Source organism: Rana temporaria, chromosome 5 (genome assembly GCF_905171775.1).
Source record: "Rana temporaria chromosome 5, aRanTem1.1, whole genome shotgun sequence".
In the NCBI taxonomy this organism is placed as follows: Eukaryota; Metazoa; Chordata; class Amphibia; order Anura; family Ranidae; genus Rana; species Rana temporaria.
In genome coordinates, this window is record NC_053493.1 from 153348826 (window position 1) to 153370352 (window position 21527).

General features: G+C 45.6%; 1 protein-coding gene and 1 pseudogene across 4 annotated transcripts in view; both read right to left on the bottom strand.

Moving 5' to 3' along the window:
* The window catches only part of LOC120940419 (cytochrome c oxidase assembly factor 1 homolog), a 177524-nt gene that overhangs the window by 39453 nt on the left and 116544 nt on the right, over positions 1 to 21527 (bottom strand). The window contains exon 4 of one of the 4 annotated variants that reach the window (XM_040353259.1): positions 14617 to 14701. The exons of the other annotated variants lie outside the window; for them this stretch is intronic. The gene's annotated coding sequence lies outside the window, so the exon portion shown is untranslated. The remainder of the gene's footprint in view (positions 1 to 14616; positions 14702 to 21527) is intronic. 4 annotated transcript variants of the gene reach the window in all.
* LOC120942225 lies at positions 6383 to 6539 on the bottom strand (annotated as a pseudogene).

Genomic DNA, 21527 nt, shown 5'->3' on the forward strand with positions numbered 1-21527 from the left:
TTACACTTTTGAAGGCCCTGGAACACCAGGACAATGGAATTACCCACAAAATGACCCCATTTTGGAAAGCGAACACCCCAACGTATAATCTATGAGGCATAATGAGTCTTTTGAATGGTTCATTTTTTTCCAGAAGTTTTTGGAACATGTGGAAGAAAAATGAAAACGCATTTTTTTTACACAAAGTTGTATGTTTCTAAGATATTTCCAACACATAGCATTTAGATAGCAAAAATTACACCCCAAAATACATTCTGCTACTCCTCCTGAGTACAACAATACCACATGTGTGAGACTTCTACATAGCCTGACCACATACAGAGATCCAACATGCAAGGAACACCGTCAGGTGTTCCAGAGACACATAGTATGCACATACCAAGAATTACACCTCAAAATACATTATGCCGAGCAAAGAGTAAACAAAAGATTACCTGTGGTAATAGTAGCGCAGTTCTACAGCAGGATAGCACTGGTCCAGGCAGCAGGCAGGGACTTGGTCAGCAACGTCCAGGCAGGGATACTGTCCCGTCAGGGTTAGTGCAGGTGGTCAGTTCATGCAACAGGCAGAGGCATGATGGCATAGGTCCTACAGGCAGCAGGCAGAAGTAGGGCCTCGTTCAGGACAGAATGGGGACAGGGGTAGAGGCTTCTCCCACCCAAATCTCTTTGAAGCCTCCGGGCAACCAGACCCTAATCTAGGATGAGAAAACAAAAAAGTTTTCTTCATCCAGAAAAACTTTTCTGGCGCCCCTCACATATGTGAGACCCCTGTGTTCCCACTAGTCCAGTAACAGGGTACAAGATCAGTCCATGAGGCAGGCAAAAACATGGTCAAACAGTCCGAGGTCAGTTCCAGATCAGGCAGAGGCAGTACAGAATCGTTAGGCAGAAGAATGGTCGAAAAAACAGTCCAGGGTCAATTCCAAATCGGGCAGAGGCATTACAAAATCGTTAGGCAGAATCGTGGTCAAAAAACAAGCCGGGGTCAGTTCCATATCGGGCAGAGGTATTACAAAATCATTAGGCAGAATCGTGGTCAAAAAACAAGCCGGGGTCAGTTACAGAGCAGGCGGTGGCATAAGGGGTGTGAAGGTGTGTGAAGGCAGGAACGGAGGATTAATACTTTAGTTTGGTGTGGTAACGGCGAAAACAGTCAATTATACAGAGGCCTGGTTGGGAAGGACAATCCACACAATGGAAAGATGTGTCTCGTCTGACTCCATCACTGGCGCATACCTTGCATTTTTTTTGACGTCGTCGGCCTGTTTCTGTGGGAGGGATTTTATCGGGAAAATGACGTTCGGCGAGACGACTTAAAACATCAGATCGGATGGTTTGGGGTGGGCCGTTCGGGAAAATAAGGGCAGTGATAAGGTCCTCTTGGTAGCCAAGGAACTGTTTGGGGTTTTGGGTGGAGTTGCTGTAAATTACATAAGAATTGTATATGGCCAATTGAAAAAAATAAATGGCAACTTTTTTGTACCAATGGTACGTTCTTCTTGTAGCAAGATAGGGTTCAAGCATCTGGTCGTTGAAGTCGACCCCCCCCATAAACAAATTATAGTCCTGGATGCAAGTGGGCTTTCGGATGGTGGTGCCACGCCTTCTGCGGGTTTCAACGACGGTATCATTATGGATGGAAGATAGCATGTACACGTCTCTTCTGTCCTTCCACTTCACCGCCAGAACCGCATTGTTACGCAGACTTGCTGATTCTCCTCTTTTCAGCTTTGTATTCACCAGGCTTTGAGGAAAGCCTTTCCTGTTGTTTCGGATGGTGCCACAAGCCGGGGTCTGCTTCCGGTGCAGGTTGTGGAACAGGGGAAGAGAGGTGTAGAAATTATCTACGTATAGATGATAGCCTTTTTCCAATAGGGGGTTAATGAGTTCCCAAACAATTTTGCCACTTGATCCCAAGTAGTCTGGGCAATTAGGGGGATTGAGCTGGGTGTCCTTGCCTTCGTATACTCTGTAGGCATACAGGTATCCTGTGACTCGGTCACACAATTTGTGGACCTTCACGCCATAGCGGGCTCTTTTGCTGGGGATGAATTGCTTTATTTGTAGTCTGCCACTAAATTTAACAAGCGACTCATCCACACAGATGTGTTGGTCCGGGGTATATAATTGGGGGAATTTTTCTGAAAAATAATTCAGTAAGGGCCGAATTTTGAAAAGTCTGTCATGTTCTGGATGATTTCGGGGATGGCTCTGGGTATTGTCGTTGAAATGTAGGAATCTCATTATGGCAAAGTATCGGGATCTGGGCATTACGCTGGAGAAGATGGGCATGTGGTAGATCGGGTTTTTGGACCAAAAGGCACGGTAAGTGTTTTTTGGGTTGAGTCCCATACAAAATGTTAGGCCTAAAAAAAATTTAAACTCCTCCACCGTAAGGTCTCTCCACTGGAAGGGACGGGCATGGTATGACGTGGGATTATTTTCAATAAATTGCTGTGCAAATAGGTTGCACTGGGCCACAATTTTGGATAGCATGTCCTCTGTAAACATGAGGTTAAAATAATTGATTGGTGAAAAATTTTCTGTGTCCACTTGGATTCCTGGCTGGGCCGTGAAAGGGGGAATGTTGGCTTCTCCTGAATTAGGAGGAAGCCACAAGGGGTTCTGAAGGGCATAGGGAAGGCTGGCATGGGTCCTGGAAGTTTGTTGCCGAGGCACTGCGGTGCTGGCGGATGGCCCTGCAGTGCTGGCGGATGGCCCTGCAGTGCTGGCGGATGGCACTGCGGTGCTGGTGGATGGCACTGCCTCCTCACTAGAACGCCTTTGTTTAGCCGGCCGGCTATCTTCCTCCTCTGAGTCACTCAGTGTTCCACTACTGAGGGCGGGCTCATAATTGACGTCCAACTCAGAATTTGAATTTGAAAGGGACTCTGAATGAGAGAGCTCCCCGTTGCTCTCGTCGGGGGCAGAAATGATTTGGAATGCCTCCTGAAGGGAATAGGACCTTTTGGACATGGTTGCTGATGCAACTGCACAGGTGTGTGCTAAGCCTTCACTGATGGGCACTGATGAGGTGGAGAAGATCGGCACTGATGAGGTGGAGCAGATGGGCACTGATTGGCGGAGCAGATGGGCACTGATGAGACGGCACAGATGTGCACTGATAATGCTGCACAGATGTGCACTTATAATGCTGCACAGATGGGCACTGATTGGCACAGGTGGGCACTGAGGTGGCACTGATGTGGCGGCACAGGTGGGCACTGATGTGGCGGCACAGGTGGGCACTGATGTGGCGGAACAGGTGGGCACTGATTGGCAGCACAGGTAGGCACTGATAATGCTGCACAGATGTGCACTAATAATGCTGAACAGATGTGCACTGATAATGCTGCACAAATGGGCACTGATTGGCACAGGTGGGCACTGATGTGGCGGCACAGGTGGGCACTGATGTGGCGGCACAGGTGGGCACTGATGTGGCGGCACAGGTGGGCACTGATGTGGCGGCACAGGTGGGCACTGATGTGGCGGCACAGATGTGCACCAATTGGCGGCACAGATGTGCACTGATTGGCGGCACAGGTAGGAACTGATTTGGCGGCACAGGTGGGCACTGATGTGGCGGCACAGGTGGGCACTGATGTGGCGGCACAGGTGGGCACTGATGTGGCGGCACAGGTGGGCACTGATGTGGCGGCACAGGTGGGCACTGATTGGCGGCACAGGTAGGAACTGATTGGCGGCACAGATGGGCACTGATGTGGCAGCACAGGTGGGCACTGATGTGGCGGCACAGGTGGGCACTGATGTGGCGGCACAGGTGGGCACTGATGTGGCGGCACAGGTGGGAACTGATTGGCGGCACAGGTGGGAACTGATTGGCGGCACAGGTAGCAACTGATTGGCGGCACAGGTAGCAACTGATTGGCGGCACAGGTGGGCACTAATTGGCACTGATGAGGTGGCAAAGGGATGGCACTGTATGTTCTTCAACACGGATGGCACTGGGATGGGCACAGGGATGGGCACTGGGATGGGCACTGTAAACGGGCACTTTTCACATTCACAGTAATTCACAGACCTTCTCTCTCCTCACACGCGCTGTCTGTGTGAGGAGGGAGAGGCGGCAATGAGAGATGATCTCATATGTTTACATTTGAGATCATCTCTCATTGGCCACACAGATCGCATCGCAAACGGCCACTCTGATTGGCCGTTTGCGGCGATCTGTAATTGGCTGTGTCCAGGGGACACGGCCAACACAGAATTTCCCCGCAGCGCGCTCGGGAGCGCGCGCGGGGAACGAACAAAGACGAGGACGTCAAATGACGTCCTCTTGGATTTTGAGGTCCGCGCTGAAGCCGTCATTCGGCTATAGCGCGGGCCGGAAGAGGTTAATCTGTTATAAAAGTTTCTTACTTGGAGATCCTGCCAGTAACATACATCCTGTTGCAGGCTGACAATGCTAATCTGCTCTTCTCAATTAGCAGCAGTGGCCCAGATTCAAGAAGCAATTGCGTCTGCGTAACCATAGTTACGCAGTGCAATTTCTTACTTGCGCAGGCGTAACGACTTCTCCCGATTCAGAGAGCTCGTTACGCCGACTGCAGCTTAAGATATGCGTGGCATAAGGCTCTTATGCCCTCATATCTTAGGCTGCATTCTTACGCAGGCCGCTAGGTGGCGTTCCGGTAGTGGTCAGCGTATAGTATGCAAATTGCATACTAACGCCGATTCACTACCCTACGCGAGCCCTGCGTACGCAGTTTACGTCGTTTGCGTACGTCGGTTTTTGCGTAAGGCTGCCCCTTCTAATAGCAGGGGCAGCCAATGCTAAAGTATACCCGTCGTTCCTGCGTCGCAAAATTAGAAATTTACGTTGTTTGCGTAAGTGAATCGTGAATGGCGCTGGACGCCATTCACGTTCACTTTGAAGCAAATGACGTCCTTGTGACGTCATTTACCGCAATGCACGTCGGGAAAGTTTCCCGACGGAGCATGCGCCCTACGTTCGGCGCGGGAACGCGCCTAATTTAAATGATTCCCGCCCCAATGGGATCATTTAAATTGTGCGCGCTTACGCCGGGCATTTTGCCGGAGCGCCCACGCAATTTACGGATCTACTGCTCCGTGAATCGCGGGTAGTGCAGAAAATTTGCGGGGGCGCAGGGCAAAAACAGTGCCCTGCGCCTACGTAAAAAAAGCGCAAGGCTACCTGAATCTGGGCCAGTGTTGTTAGCCTGCCATAAAAGTTTCTTCATTTGGCTTTTGGACTGCCTATCTCATAGACTTGGTAGGCAACCAGAGGCCAACTAATGGATAATACGCGGCAGAGTAAAAACACTTGTGCTAATTGTGAGGCAGTGGAAAAAGTGGTTACTGGCAGGATCTACACATAAGGCACTTTGCAACAGACTCACAATTTTTTTTTTCTTAAAGGATAATTCACCTTTGGGAACATGTTACATTTTTTCTATTGCAAAGCCTGTGGCGTGCAAAACACAACCCAAAAACATTACCCGGTGCAGGAAAAAATGTGCGCACACAAAGAGTGATACACAAAAAACTGACGGGTGCATCGTCAAATGGCCCTCCGAAAAGGACCCAACCCTGATCCCCCGGGGCGTTAGGCTCCTGGCAGGAACTAGAGTAATCTGTGGTCCGTGCAGCCGAAGCCAACACGGACCCAACTTCCTTGGAGGGTCTGCCGAAACAGAACCCTCCTCATGAGGCTCCCCCGAAGGGAGACCCCATGAGAGCAGGCGAACTAAGCCAGCAGGCCATGTCCACCCACTCCCAAGACTTTCAGGGAAGGCCCGAGGATCAGCACCCTACTCATCACACACAAGGTGTACAAAAGTGCACCAACAAAAAAAGACAAAGTGACAAACATGGGGGTAAAATAAAAAAGAAAGTGGGGGAAAAGGAAGGTGGGAGAGGTGAGTGGAAAGTGACCATCCGGCCAGGAAACAAAAATTCCCCTGGTCCTAGCCAAAAGGCTCGGCCCTAGAGGCAGGTGTTAAAAAGTGTGTTGTGGAGATCGTGGCCCAGGTGCCATACGGTAAGTGCCCCTCAAACACTCGTGCAATGTATGGCACCCCTGGACTGCCACTCCAGGGGCACTATCTCCACAGGCTTTTCAATAGACCCTGACCCCTGGCCCGGACCAGAAGCACCCTTCCCAGTCAGGAAGGTAGGAGTTCAGATCGGGGAGAGCCCATCTCAGCAGGCTACTCCCACAACCACGATCCCTCCCACCTAATCACGTTCGGGAAATACTAGCCGCTCCTCTCGACGAAAAGAGGAGAAAGGGTTCTCTCCCGAACAACTGACTGGGGCAGGCACCACCAAATCCAGGCCAGAGGCCAGGGGCCCAGCCCTCCAGCTTCGACCTCATGCCTCTCCATCCAAATCAGAAGGCTTCCACCTCCACGCCTGCAAATTTAGCGTCTGCCAACCGCCATCCCTTTCCACCTCGCCGTGTACTCAGGACGGTTAGCATAGCACCACCTACTGGCAACTGATAAGAACAGATACTACACTTGATCTCAGCCAAAAGGCCGAGAAGCAATGGTTTTTACTAGCTTTGAACAGAAACATATGAGATGCAGTTGATGCCAGTTTTTTTATTTATTCCCTAAATCCACTGGAAAGATTTTTATTCACTCCCCATACTTGTGATTCTGTACAACTCCAACTTTTCCCTGCCTTGCAAAAACAAAATAAAAAGCTTACACTGGATTTGGGCTTTAAATACAGTAATAAAAACATTTCCAAAAAAACAAGCGACACCAATCTGTGAACTGCCAATTCATAAACTGCACCTGTTCTAACTTAAAGCGGAGGTTCACCCTAAAAAACATCTATGTACCATCCCATCCAGCATACTTGCGTCAGCTATAGTATTTTTTTTTTTCACTGTATTTACCATTTAATCGCTCAGTTTCGTTTCAGACTCCCGCGGGGAGTAGGCGTTCCTATGAAGAGGGGAACATGATTGAGAACCGGCTATGGCGGCGTCACACGTTCCGAAAATAGCCGGAGTAGGACTCGGGTCTTCACGGCGCTATACGGCGCCTGCGCACAGACTAGGAGCTGACTGCGCAGGCGCCGTATATATCCGAGTCCTATTTAGACTATTTTCGGAACGCGTGACGCGCCATAGCCGGACGTCAATCATGTTCCCCTCTTCATAGGAACGCCTATTTCCCCCCCCGGAGTCTGAAACGAAACTGAGCGATTAAAAACGGTAAATACAGCGAAAAAAACAAAAAACAAACATACTATAGCTGACGCAAGTATGCTAGATGGGATGGTACATAAAAAAAAAAAGTTTTAGGGTGAACCCCCGCTTTAAAAGGTCTCCCTGAGTTACATTAAGCTAAATTCTATTTAAAGTGGTTGTATATGTAGTGTCACCCCCGAAAGAGCTGCTGGGTAATTTTGGGCTCACTGTTCTGTACCTCAACCCCAAGAACAACCTCAACCCCTCTGGAACACCTGGTTACACAAAATCAATGCAAACACAAATGCAAAGGACACCAGACTAGTATTTTACTAGGGATTCTTAAAGCAGATAAGACAATGACTAAGGTGGGTATCTTTCAGTGTTAAACTCTTACACCTGGTAATATACACAAAGGGTATGCAATGCAAGGACATCACAATTAAATAACCCAGTAATTACCTATAGAATGAAAGAATCTATGACCTCAGGTATGAAAGGGGGAAAGAATGACTTTCTTTGTGTCAAACTACTCCCTTAAAATCCTGATGCCACGGAATCGGAAGTAACAATTTATAAAACAACAATTTTGTAGGGAATACAATATACAAATGTTGAGTAGGAGTTCCCCTTAATGTGCACTAATGTTATGCGCTAAGCCCATTAAGTGGCGGAAGGAGAAGGTGAAGAAGTCCTTGTGGTGCAGATATCCCGCATCTACAGCTAGGTCAACAAGGGCCTAAGGGAATTGACGTGCAATGGCAATCAGCAATAAAGAAGGACCTTTGCAAAGTGTTTCCTTTGAAAGCTCTCAGGCAAAGAGATGGGATAAAGGTGTCTTTGTAGTATGTACACAAGGTGGGCTTCTGCCCTCTCACCAGTCCCAAGAATATTAAGGCTCAGAGGAATGGAATGTCCTGAAACAGGCTCTTGAAGGATCTGCAGGGATTGGCAACCCAATGGCTCAGAGATCGAGCGATGTCTGTGCCCTTGCTGGATCTTGCTGGTGGTAAGGGCTATCGCTCTGTCCTGGCTGTGATCTACCCCTCTCAACAGGCAAGGGGCAAGAGCTCCTACTCCTGCAGCTAGTCTCTCAGGCCGCCTTGTGGGCTCTCCACCTCTGGCTGCCTCGTGCCTCCTTCCTGGATCCCCTCTCCCCCTGTTGTGTCCTAGGGGTGTACTTTTCTCCTTAGGGTCCCAAACGGGGCCACCAGTCTTCAGGACTACATATCTCACAATCCTCCACTCCGCCTCTTGCGGATTGGTCTCTTGTTGTAGCCAAAGGCCAGGGAACAGAGCAGATGGCAATCCTGGTAAGCGCCGCTCTGTTTCCCTGTGTAGCAATGTGAAAAGAGGGGGAGCCCACAGCTGCTCCGGTCTCCCCCTGTTTAGCTTCCCACTGTGACAGGCAGAGAGACGGGACGAGCAGCAATATAGAGCCGCTCTGCCTGCTGCTGACAGTGTTGGCTGAGGGATGGTTTGGCACCTGTTATATAAAGTAAACTTTTGTTTGTAAATGCCAAACACGTCTATACTCACCTGCTCTGTAGAATTGTGCAGAGCGGCCCCGATCCTCCTCTTCTAGGGTCCCCCGCCGGAGCTCCTGGCTCCTCCTCTCCTGCCCCCCAAAAAGAAACCAATCCCCATGGGGGCACTTGTGCGGGCTCACTACTGAGCCCTGCTGCTGTGTCAATTGACACGGACAGCAGGACTTGGCCCGCCCCATCATCACTGGAGTTGATTGACGGGAGCGGGAGTCAATGGCTCCTGCTGCTATTAGCTGACCCAATGAAGGAGACAGTGGCAAGAGATTTTGCTCTCATGAATATCGCTGGATCTGATCGGGCTCAGGTATGAATACAGAGGGGCTCGGGGGATCCTGCAGCAGAGAAGGTTTTTTGTTACCTTAACGTATAGAATGAATTAGGGCAAAAAACCTTGGTGGATTTAGAATTACTTTAATTTGCCACAGCAAGACTTTACACAGCTCTTCTCATGTGGAATGGGAAATAGCCTTAATGCGGAAAACCACCCGAAAGGGGAAGTTTCGTTTTAAGACAAGCAGGTACCTAGTTTTGACAGGTACTCGTTCTCATTTCTCCCTCCCAACACACAGCGCTGGATCCTTGGACAGGTAAGTGCTTATTTATTAAAAATCAGCAGCTTTACGCTTTGCAGCTGCTGACTTTTAATTTTTACAGACTGAACCACGCTTTAGGCTCCATGCACACTGGACTAAAAAAAACGTTGATTCTACAGGCGTTTGACGTTTTTTTCTCCTGCCTCTAGAAGCACTTCTATTGTGCTCTATGTGTCTTTGCACATTATTGACTGCTACAGGAGTTTTTTGTCAGGGACGTTCAGAGGCAGGAAAAAAAACCCTTCTCTATCGCGTTTCCTGGAGGAGTTTAGGAGCTGTAAAAACGTCAGTCTCTCCTAAACTCCTCTTATCTCTTCTGAACTTCAAGTGCCAACGTTTTTTTAGGTGTGTTGTGGGAGTAAAAACTTTTGCAGAGGGGAGTGTAGTGCAAAAAACGCCTATAAACTAAACTCTCAGACTCGCCTAAACTTTGTACAATATGCTTTCATTTTGCGTCTTTTATGCCATGTTTTTCAAGCTAAAAACGTTGACGTTTTTTCTGCTCCTAGTGTGCATGGAGCCTTAAAAAAAAACTCCAAAAGGAAGATTAACCTCAAAGGAAGGAGGCAAGTACAATGTGTACTGTTACCCTTCCCTCCATGTCATTTCTCACAAGATATGGTGTTATAAAACTCAGCTCCATGTTACTAGTCCTTGCTCTCTGCTCTGCAGTGTGTGAAGTAGCTGGCTCCATAGAAGTAAATAGAGATTTCCCCTATGCGGCAGAGCACAGAGACTGTACCACCAGGGGAGGGCTGGCAGCCTTAGGCCTGGGGGGCAAGTCCAGTCATTGAACCGCTGAATCAGCTCACTATCCATGGCCCATCTGGTTTTTCAATGCAGCCTCACCAGTGCAGCCAACTCCAGTGCTCCTGGTCCTGGGGTCAAGTTGCAGCCAGCGCCCAGCCCTGCATCACGACTCCCTGGCATTCCCTGGCACGCTCTGCCTCTGCCTGCTTCCAAGAATCCAATCCCAGGGAGTTGTAGTTTCCTCTGCGCTGCTCTGTTTTCCAGGACTACAACTCCTGGAATGCAACAGCTAGTGGTCGGCCCGTCTTCCAAGACCAGAATAAAAAATAAAATGGTAGCGGGCATTTTGAACATAAGTTAGGGCGGCCCAGGAGGCAATTGCCATCCTGCCCCCCAGCCCAGCCCTCCCCTGTGTACCACCATGCATAGCAGAAGCACAGTCTTCGTTAGTATTAACTTTTTGGAGTTCCTATTGCATCTTCCATTCTCTATTCTTCTCTGAATTGGATTGGTGGTTGTAAATGTGGACACTAGGCTACAACAGGCTCTCTTTTTTGCAACCAAATAAAGGTGCCAATGGGAGGCATGTTCCCTGAACACATAGGACGGCTTAATTTCTGATTTTGCTTGCAGTGTATGTATGTAATAATATATACTTTTCAAAGTGTCCTTTGACATACAAGCAGAACAGAGGAAGAGGGAGTGATAAACCCATTAATCAAACAATGTATTATTTCATAGCAAACACTTCAAGAAGGAATTTCATGATTCATGCTTACATACGGCACATTGGCATTTATAGTATTTCACAGGTAGGTGGGAAATCTTTGGTATCATTGTATTAAAGTTATCCTGCACTTACAGATGAAGCTGAGCTGACTGATGTTACCAAAACAGGTAGGGATCACTGAATAATGGCAAATAAGACAGCCATCCTTTCACTTTTCCCCCAACAATCAGCCAGGCACAGTCAGAATAGAAAATGTGGCCAGTTACATACAATACAGGTGAAGCATTACTTCAGTAACATTTCTTGCCACCATCAGGTCCAATGGGTGAAGTGCTAAATGTATGACAGCCAAAAACTGGACATTTCTTCACAGATGTCATATTTAGGCCCGGTTCACATTGCCGCAACTTGGGATCCAACCTGTGGACCCCAAGTTATGTGACATGTGAAATCCCATGTGAAGCCTCGTACACACGCATGGTTTTCTTGGCCAGAAACAGCAAGAAAACTGCTGGCAAAGCTTTTTAACGAGAAAACCGCGCGTGTGTATGGTTTCTCGTCGAGAAAACTGCCTGGAATCTCGACAAGGAAAATAGAGAACCTGCTCTCTATTTTCTCGTCGTGATTCTCGGCAGTGTTTTCCTGCCGAGAAACCCGAGCGTCTGTATACTTACCTGCCTCCATGGAAACCCGCGCATGCTCGATGAGACTTCAGCGCATGCTTCAACGGCATAGTGTAGTGTGTAGCAAGATGGCGGCAATGGCATCGAATGTGACGAGCGAATGCTCAACGTAGTCTATGATCTCACTGCGTTCTTTCCATTCAAAAGAACGGCAGGTCTTTTGAATGGCCCATGTGTACACTCGGCGAGCAAGAAAGCTTCCCAGGAATCTCGTCAGGAAAAATTACGTTTTTTTCCTGACGAGATTCCCGGCCGTGTGTACAGGGCTTTAGTCAATGAGAGCTGTCTTAATTAACACTACTGAAGTCGCTCCAACTTTAGAAAAGAATCCTGTACTACTTCAAGGTGACTTCTATCTGACTTTTGCCCATAGACTTTAATGGAAGTCGCCTCCAAGTCAGATCATCATTTATACTGATGTGATTTTGATCCTGACATTACAGGAAAATTACCCATGCATTTCCCTAATGTCACTTCAAAGTTACATCAAGCAGGACTCAAGTCCCCAGGAAGTCGTCTGGCAAAGTTGCACCGTAAGCCAAGGTTTACACTGGTGTGTAGAAAACACTGCATGTGATTCACACATGAATCACACTGCATTCCTGTGTGATGTCTGTGCAGTGCGATTTCAGACATTCATTTTGTATGACAGACTGCATCGCACATGCACCAGAATGGAGCAGGACCCTTTTTCCCCCTGCACCTGAATCGCATTGCATGGTTGTTCACACTGCATTTTGCCATCTGTTTTGGCTGTGTTGTTAAGATAACATTGACACCCGCAGGAGATCGCATGGACGCCCGCGATGCGGGGTAACTCAGTGAATCTTGTGCATTTCCTGCATCGCATTAGTGTGAACCAGGCCCAGATCGCGGCAGTGTAAACTGAGCCCAAGTCTAACTATTCTTTCTTACTACTCCTACATTCCTGAAGCTAAAGTTACACTTCAGACACATTCAGTATTGTAACAGTTGCATAGAAATTTGGTTGAAAAAGTTTGTACTCCCGATTTCTAATCCTGTTGTATTTTGTGGATATACACTGCATAATATAATGTTTACAGAAAAAAAGAGGGGAAAAGGGAATAGCCGCTCCAGGTGGGAACCCAGATGAATATCCTCCGTTGCAGACAACTCAGATGCAGGCAATGCACTTAGCAAAGCAGGAACAAAGATCGTCTCTGGACAGCCGCACTCTGAACAAATTGTAACCTTTTATTAAAAGAAGGACAGCACTACAAGTCACAGCAAAATAAAAAACGTGACTGCTGACGCGTTTCGCACTGAAACTAGTGCTTAGTCATAGCAGATGCATAGCTATGACTAAGCACTAGTTTCAGTGCGAAACGCGTCCACAGGCAGTTTTTTTATTTTGCTGTGACTTGTAGTGCTGTCCTTCTTTTAATAAAAGGCTACAATTTGTTCAGAGTGCAGCTGTCCAGAGACAATTTTTGTTCCTGCTGTTTACAGAAAAAAAGAGGCAGAGCTTATAGAACTGATAGCAGTGCAACCAGTTGAAGCATTACTCGAGAAGACTAGGGAATTAGACTAGGAAATTACCAGGCCAAGTACAGAACCACTAGATGTAATAACTACTGCTTCCGAGAACCTTAAAACGTGTTGGAAAATATGAGAAAACTCAGAGAGAGACAACCCCAAAGCAGAAAATAAAATTGCACTTGCCTAATTGAAGGCCAATGTCTTCATCAGAGCCAAGACTCCAATGTAGCGGCTCTCTATGCCTCTTTTACAAGCCAAAGCGGAGTTCCACCCATTTTTTAGTTTATTAAATGTCAGCAGCTACAAAAAGTATAGCTGCTGACTTTTAATAAACCGACACTCACCTGTTCCACGGTCCAGCGTTGCGGCTGCACGGAGCCCCGCTCCTCTGCTTGGCGCCATCATATCTACTGTGTGCACCCGGCGTGCACACAGCCATTGGCCAGCGATCTTCTGGGACCCGTGTTGTGTCCCAGATGATTGCGGGCAGGGCGAGGCCGTCTAGAGCGAGAGGAGCCGCCACCTAGGTGGCCGAGAAACTGGAAGGAGGAAGTGGGACAGGAAGTCTCACTAAAAAGAGGACACACACTCCGCCCCCCCCCCCATGCGAGGAGTGCTTAAAGCGGAAGTTCCACTTTTGGGTGGAACTCCACTTTAAGTTCAATATAATTTTATGTAAGTCCTGCTTGATTTGCAGAGCACCACACAATATCATTCTCTGCAGACTGAACATATCTCCATATATATTTTCAAGAGCAGTATAATAATTATATTAACCATCACATTTCTCCAGGTCTTTTTAAAAACAGATTCACAACTAATATTGCTCATTCTATTACAAATGTTCCCCCATGCTCCCTGTTTGTACAGTACAGTTTAGGCGTACAGAAATAATCTGTAAATGGTTGTAAGAAATGATTAATTACGCATTTTTTCCTTTTACATTTTTAGAACAGTGACGTGAAGAGACTTATTTAAGTGATTAAATAAACTGATAAATTCAGTAGTGTGCATATATCAATAATCCACAACTAGGAAATGCAAGATAAAAACGCAGTGAAGGAGAACATAGATAACCAGAGACCTGCCCTTTGGGTTACAGAAATTGAAAAGCCTTTTATAGAAAAGAAACATAGGAAATCTATGGCAGCTCATATGTGGATGAGGCTAGCAGGCTATGCACGGACTTCTAGTTAATAATGTTTAAAGTAGGACTAAAGGCAAAACTTTTTTTCATTTTGTTTAGAGTGGGGGGGGGGGGGGGGGGGTATAACCCCTGACAGTTTTTATTTTTGAAGTGAGAGGAAATCACTCTAAAGTGAGGGAATCCCTGGCTGTCACCAGGGTCAGTAGAACTAGTGTCCCCATTGGAAGATATCCCCACTATTCCTGTTCTGGGGAAAACCCTTCCCCAGAACATTATCTTCTGTGATAACTGAACAGCACAAATAGAGACCTAGACAGCGATACAAATCTGACAGATTTTCTAATACCCTCCACTGTATCCAAAACAAAAAAAATAGTTTTGCCTTTAGTTATACTTGAAATCCCAGTGTATGTTTTTATTTTTTTTCATGCACACATCTGAAATACAGGAACTTGATGAGCGGTGAGCCTGTACCTTGAATCGGATGGAGCAAGATACAGAAAAGCCCTAGTACAGTGGTTCTCAACCTTAGTGAGGCCAGGGTAAACTTTTCCAAAACCTTTCATGCCCCAACGGTCAAAAAAAATAAAAATGAAGAAAGAAAAAATCATTATGAGTACTTAAGAAAGTATCACAACTACCTTGCTTTGACACTAAATATGTTTGAATAGATAAGACCACACACAGGCCAGACTAGATTCACCAATCCACCAGACAGACATATTTGGATATTGTGACGTGCCATTATTGGGCTCCTCAGATACTCTATGGACTGCTACAGAGACACTTTGATGTTTAAAGGTCATTAGCTGCAGCTGTTCCCTGATAATTTGCCAGTACTACTTGCCAGGCGATGCCACATGAAACACATAACAGTGCAGCCTGGTGCCAGGATAAGAGGTTTCCTTTCAAACTGGTAGTGCCACATAAAAGCACTCTTTACAAAGGACCTCAGCAGCATGCAATTTATATGCTTGCACTTAAAGCATATGTCTGAGCAAAGCAAAAAAAATATTCAGTACATCTCTTCAATACATTTGTATTTCCCTGCATTTTGTTTCTTTTAACCACTTCATTACTGGACACTTAAACCCCCTTCGTGCCCAGACCAATTTTCAGCTTTCAGCACTGTCGCATTTTGAATGACAATTGCGCAGTCATACAACACTGTACCCAAATTATATTTTTATTGTTTTTTCCCCACAAATAGAGCCTTCTTTTGGTGGTATTTGATCACCTCTGCAGTTTTTATTTTTTGCGCTATATACAAAAAAAGAGAAAATTTTGAAAAAATAAACCATAATTTTTTACTTTTTGTTATAATAATATCCCAATTTAAAAAATAAATTAAAACATTTCCTCAGTTTAGGCCAAAACGTATTCTTCTACATATTTTTGTTAAAAAAAAAAAATCGCAATAAGCGTATATTGATTGGTTTGCACAAAAGTTATAGCGCCTACAAAATAGGGGATAGATTTATGATTTTTTTTTTTTACTAGTAATGGCGGCGATCTGCGATTTTTTTTGTCAGGCCTGCGATATTGCGGCGGACATATCGGACACTTTTGACACAATTTTGGGGCCATTCACATTTATATAGCGATCAGTGCTATAAAAATGCACTAATTACTGTATACATGTGACTGGCAGGGAAGGGGTTAACACTAGGGGGTGAGGAAGGGGTTAAATGTATTCCCTGGGAGTGTTCTAACTGTGTGTGGAGGGGGACTGACTGGGGGAGGTGACCGATGCTGTGTCCCTATGTACAAGGGACAATGATCGGTCTCCTCTCTCCATGACAGGACGTGGAGCTCTGTGTGTACACACAGAGCTCCACGTCCCTGCTGTCACCGCCGATTGCGGGTACCTGGCGGACATAGCGGCCGCCAGGCATGCGCATCGGCTTCCCAGCAATGCGCTGGGCACAGTGTTTCCCCGATGTGCACCCCAGCGGCGCGCACGGGGAATGTAAACAAGACGTCCAGGGAAGTCCACCCGGCACTTGAGAGCGGTGCTGTGGACGTCTTTCGTCTACAGCGCGGGTCTCAAGTGGTTAAAAACATTTAGAAAACAAATTTTTGATCCTGCCAAATATCCAGTGAGCTCTTAACTTATTGTAGTGAGTTTGTCTATTCAAATGAAACAGTTGTACTATATAATGTACTCCTATCTAGTGCCCATAAATGGGTGTGCATGGTCAACAACAGTACTGGATACAGTGTTGCATTTAGATTATACTCAGTTGATAAGAAAGCAGAACTCTTGCTAAACACATGAAAAACCAAATACGAGACAGCACATTTTTGTATCGATTTTTCCAAATAACAAGAGAAGATAAGAATCCACTTACAATGAAGATAAACCCTCTGTCACTTACAGAAAAGCATATGAAACATTAATCATAGATATAGCTTACAGACGATCATTTAGAACAGTGGTCTCCAAACTGCGGCCCAGGGGATGAACACGGCCCTTTGCTTGCTTTTATCTGGTCCTTGGGGCACTATTTTATTCACTGTCTGACACCAATGAAGTGCACAATTCCTCCCAATGACACCAACGATGGGGCACAGTTCCTCTCAATGACATCAACTACAGGACACAGCTCCTCCCAATGACACCAATGATGAGGGATTGTTCATACCTGTAACGGAATGGCCCGTGAGACTTTTGAAGGATGTGGGGTACTCCTGTGCCACCTTCACTAATGACTCTTGGGTCTAGGGTCATCCTATGTCCCTTTTGGGCATAGGATGACTGAGAAATTACATCTCAGATTACATGAGATGGGACATTAACAATAATTCATGTATTGCAGGAGATCTTGAAATATTACAAGTTGTTAATTCTGACCTCGACAGGTCAATAGAGTGTGATTAATTCAATGTGTAACATAGACTGTTGAGATGCTAGTTAAGTCCACCTGGCTGTAGTGATGGGGCTTGCTGTGACTGCATTCTATTGTCAATTGTGCTAATTACGTCTGCTCCTAAGATCTCTCATTGTGTATGCTGATGACACTGTTTTGTGTGAAGATACTTTTGATAATAGATGTGGAATGTGACTTGTCAGCTGTAGTAATTGACTCCTCTAGATTTGGTGCCCGAATGTCTGTCTGGGATGTGGATTGGGGGGGGGGGGACTCGTTAAGCACCCATTGTGTGATGTTTGGGTGGAGAGTTTAATTGTCCCTGTGATTACTGTAGCATGCTTGTAACTGTATATAACAAGGCTGAGTTACCATTAAAGCATTCATTTGTTTTTGAACCAGAGAGAACAGAGCTGTGTGTCTCGTCCTTCTGGGGAATGGAATGGGTCCTGTCTGCTGGAGTGTCGGATAAGCTGTCGTGGGTTGGTGGAATGGAAGATCGTAAACGGTGTTAACCCCTGACCGTTACCATTGATGCTGGGACATTTTGTACTCCCGATGGCCACAGTCTAGCCCCTCTAGCTCATTTGTGTTTTGAATTGGGTACGGTAGGTGCCCCAAGCATTCCACACTGTTAAATTTGTTCAGTGTGTTGCATAATCTAGTCCAGTGATGGCGAACCTTGGCACCCCAGATGTTTTGGAACTACATTTCCCATGATTCTCAACTATACTGCAGAGTGCATGAGCATCATGGGAAATGTGGTTCCAAAACATCTGGGGTAACAAGGTTCACCATCACTGATCTAGTAGTTAATCTTACTTCTTTGATCTGATTTAGTAAATCATGCAAAGAATAGGGCGCTGTCTGTTTCCATCTAGTAGTTATCATGCAACATATCGCTGTAAGAATATGGGTTGGTAGCTTTTTAAAATTATTTTCTACACTCTGAATTGGGTGATGCAAAGATGTGTCAGAAGATCTGGAGGTATATAAGATTCAGCTCATTTTGAAAGCAAGGCACTGGCCTCCACTAAGAAAGATGCGACACCAGGACAGGATCAGAAAATATGAAACAATGGGGGTTATTTACGAAAGGCAAATCCACTTTGAAAACAAGTGCAAAGTGCACTTGAAATTGTACTGAAAGTGCACATGGAAGTGCAGTTGCTGTAGATCTGATGGGTAGATCTGCAATGAGGGGAAGCTCTGCCGATTTTATCATCCAATCATATGCAAGCTAAAATGCAGTTTTTTATTGGATGTATGTCCCCCTCGATCTACAGTGACTGCACTTCTGAGTGCTTTTTCAGTGCACTTTGCACTTGTAGTGCAAAATGGATTTGCCTTTCGTAAATAACCCCCAATGTTCACTCTGTCGAGTTGCATCCCTATGTGTTTCTAACCGTGGATAGATAGAATGCAATAAATCAGGTTCTGGTACTAGTGCATTAAGATTTTATATGTATTTACTTTGTATGTTGTTCATATCGATCTTATGTGGGCCTGAGAGGAAAGCATCCATCAAATATCAATTAGGAAAGCTCACGCCCAAATGTCAACATGTAATTCTGCATTCTAATGCAGTGGCTGATATGAGTGGACCCCAAGTACATATACATTTACTGTTTTACAGGTCAAACAACTTGTTTACTGGTTTGAGTCAATGACCTGGAACATGAATGCAGCCATGGAGTCAGCAAAGGAAGCCTATGAATTTCTCTCATGACTGGCTTTCTTCAAAAAAAGTTTGTGACAGAACAGGCCAGCAGTGACTTGCATATTCATTTATTTCCTCATTACGAATCCCAATACATGCACAATAAACTGAAAAATACATTGAGTTGTTAATAAACACCTTCACTTTCCTTTGTTTTTTTATAATTATCATTCTTGGTTTTCTTCAGATGTGTTTTTCTACTTAACCACAGATACTTCCAATGACATTATTGATTTCCATGTACAACATGGCTATAGTTGACAATAGAAAATTAATTCCAAACTATTAGTCATGTTTAATTTGTCTGAGAAAGTAATTTTGCAACAGGGCAGGGCAGAACCATTTGTACAAGTTTATCAACATGAATTAAACTGTTTTATCTGCTTGCTGAAGTATTTGCATGCCTTGCTCTTCTTTTACCTATCCAGTGGGTAAGATTATCATGACACAGCCATTCACAGTCATTAAGGTGTAGTCTGTAACAATGAATCCAGTTCTTTCAGTTACTAATTAAAGAGAGCAATTGGAAGTTCATATTTCACATTGCAAGATTTTCTAGGGATCTATTTTTTTTTTTTAACACAGTGGTGCTACTTGTAGAAAGCAATACTTCACCAGACGTTTACCACAGTTTGTTTATGCCACCCAATAGACACCAAAAAAATCTTAACATTTGGCATCAGTGATTTTCCAGTGTAGGTTTGAATCTGAAAGTGCACCCTTGAGCCAGGTTCCCAGAACCATTCTCACTCATGCCAAACAATAAATTAGTACTGTACTTTGTCTTTGGGCCATTGGAATTAAAGGGTCAGTTCTAAATCTTATCTCACACACATATTTTGCTTAGATTTAACGCGTTTGATTATCAAATACACTGCTCAAAAAAATTAAAGGAACACTTTGAAAACATATCAGATCTCAACGGGCAAAAATCTAATGCTGGATATCTATACTGATATGGACTGGGTAATGTGTTAGGAATGAAAGGATGGCACATCATTTGATGGAAATTAAAATGTTCTACCTACAGAGGGCTGAATTCAAAGACACCCTGAAAATCAAAGTGAAAAAATTATGCAGCAAGCTAGTGCATTTTGCTGAAATTTCATTGCAACAACTCAAAATGGTCCTCAGTAGTTTGTATGGCCCCCAAGTGCTTGTATGCATGCCTAACAACATCAGGGCATGCTCCTAATGAGACAACGGATGGTGTCCTGGGGTATTTCCTCCCAGATCTGGACCAGAGCATCACTGAGCTCCTGAAAAGACTGAGGTGCAACCTGGCGGCACCAGATGGACTGAAACAATGTCCCAGAGGTGTTCTTTTGGATTTAGGTCAGGTGAGCGTGGGGGCCATTCAATGGTATCAATTTCTTCATCCTCCAGGAACTGGCTGCATGCTCTAACCACATGAGGCCAGGCATTGTCGTGCACCAGGAGGAACCCAGGACCCACTGCACCAGTGTAGGGTCTGACAATGTGTTCAAGGATTTCATGCCGATACCTTTTGGCAGTCAGGGTGCCATTGTGTAGCCTGTAGAGGTCTGTGTGTCCCTCCATGGATATGCCTCCCCAGACCATCACTGACCCACCACCAAACCAGTCATGCTGAATGATCTTACAGGCAGCATAAAGTTCTCCATGGCTTCTCCAGACCCTTTCACGTCTGTCACATATGCTCAGGGTGAACCTGCTCTCATCTGTGAAAAGCATGGGGCACCAGTGGCGGACCTGTAAATTCTGGTGTTCAATGGAAAATGCCAATCAAGCTCCACAGTGTCCAGCAGTGATTACAGAGCACACTAGAGGACGCTGGGCCCTCAGGTCACCCCCATGAAGTCTGATTGTTTGGTCAGAGACATTCACACCAGTGGCCTGCTGGAGGTAATTTTGTAGGGCTCTGGCAGTGCTCATCCTGTTCTTCCCTGCAATAGATAAGATACCTGTCCTGCTGATGGGTTAAGGATCTTCTACGGCTCTGTCCAGCTCTCTTAGAGTAACTGCCTGTCTCCTGGAATCTCCTCCATGCTCTTGAGACTGTACTGGGAGACACGGCAAATCTTCTGGCAATGACACGTATTGATGTGCCATCCTGGAGGAGTTGGACTGCCTGTGCAACCTTTGTATGGTCCAAGTATCGCCTCGTGCTACCAGTAGTGACACTGACCCTAGCCAAATGCAAAACTAGTGAAAAACAGTCAGAAAAGATGAGTAGGGAAAAAAAATGTCAGACACCTCCACCTGAAAAAACATTCCTGTTTTGGAGGCCATCTCATTATTGCCCATCTAGTGCACCTGTTGTTAATTTCAATAAACAGCAAAGCAACTGAAACTGATTAACAACCCCCTCTGTATACACCTCTCCCCCTCTGCTACTTAACAGATCAATATCCCAGGAGTTCTGATTCAAAAGTGTTCCTTTACATTTTTTTGAGCAGTGTATACAGTATGAAGTGTGGTGGTCTACTTATAAATCAACTTGGTTGTAAATTGTGCTCTTTGAACTGCAAGTTACTGGTAAATGTTAATCTAAAAGGCCAGATCAAAGCCTACAAAATTCAATCTGGGGCTGGCTGAAGGCCTAAAACCAATTAGCACTCCTGTCACTTGTGAGTTACCACCAACAACAGGATCGAGTGTGTCACAGACCTTAGGCCAAGCCCAGTTTGAGCAACTCATCAGCAATAAGATCACTATGGGAGGGCAAGGAAATAACTTGCCTGTTTCTAACAGCAGGCTCAATAAGGTCACTCCCTTACTGGCAAGGGAGATCATACAGTGGTTTGGCCGAGGAA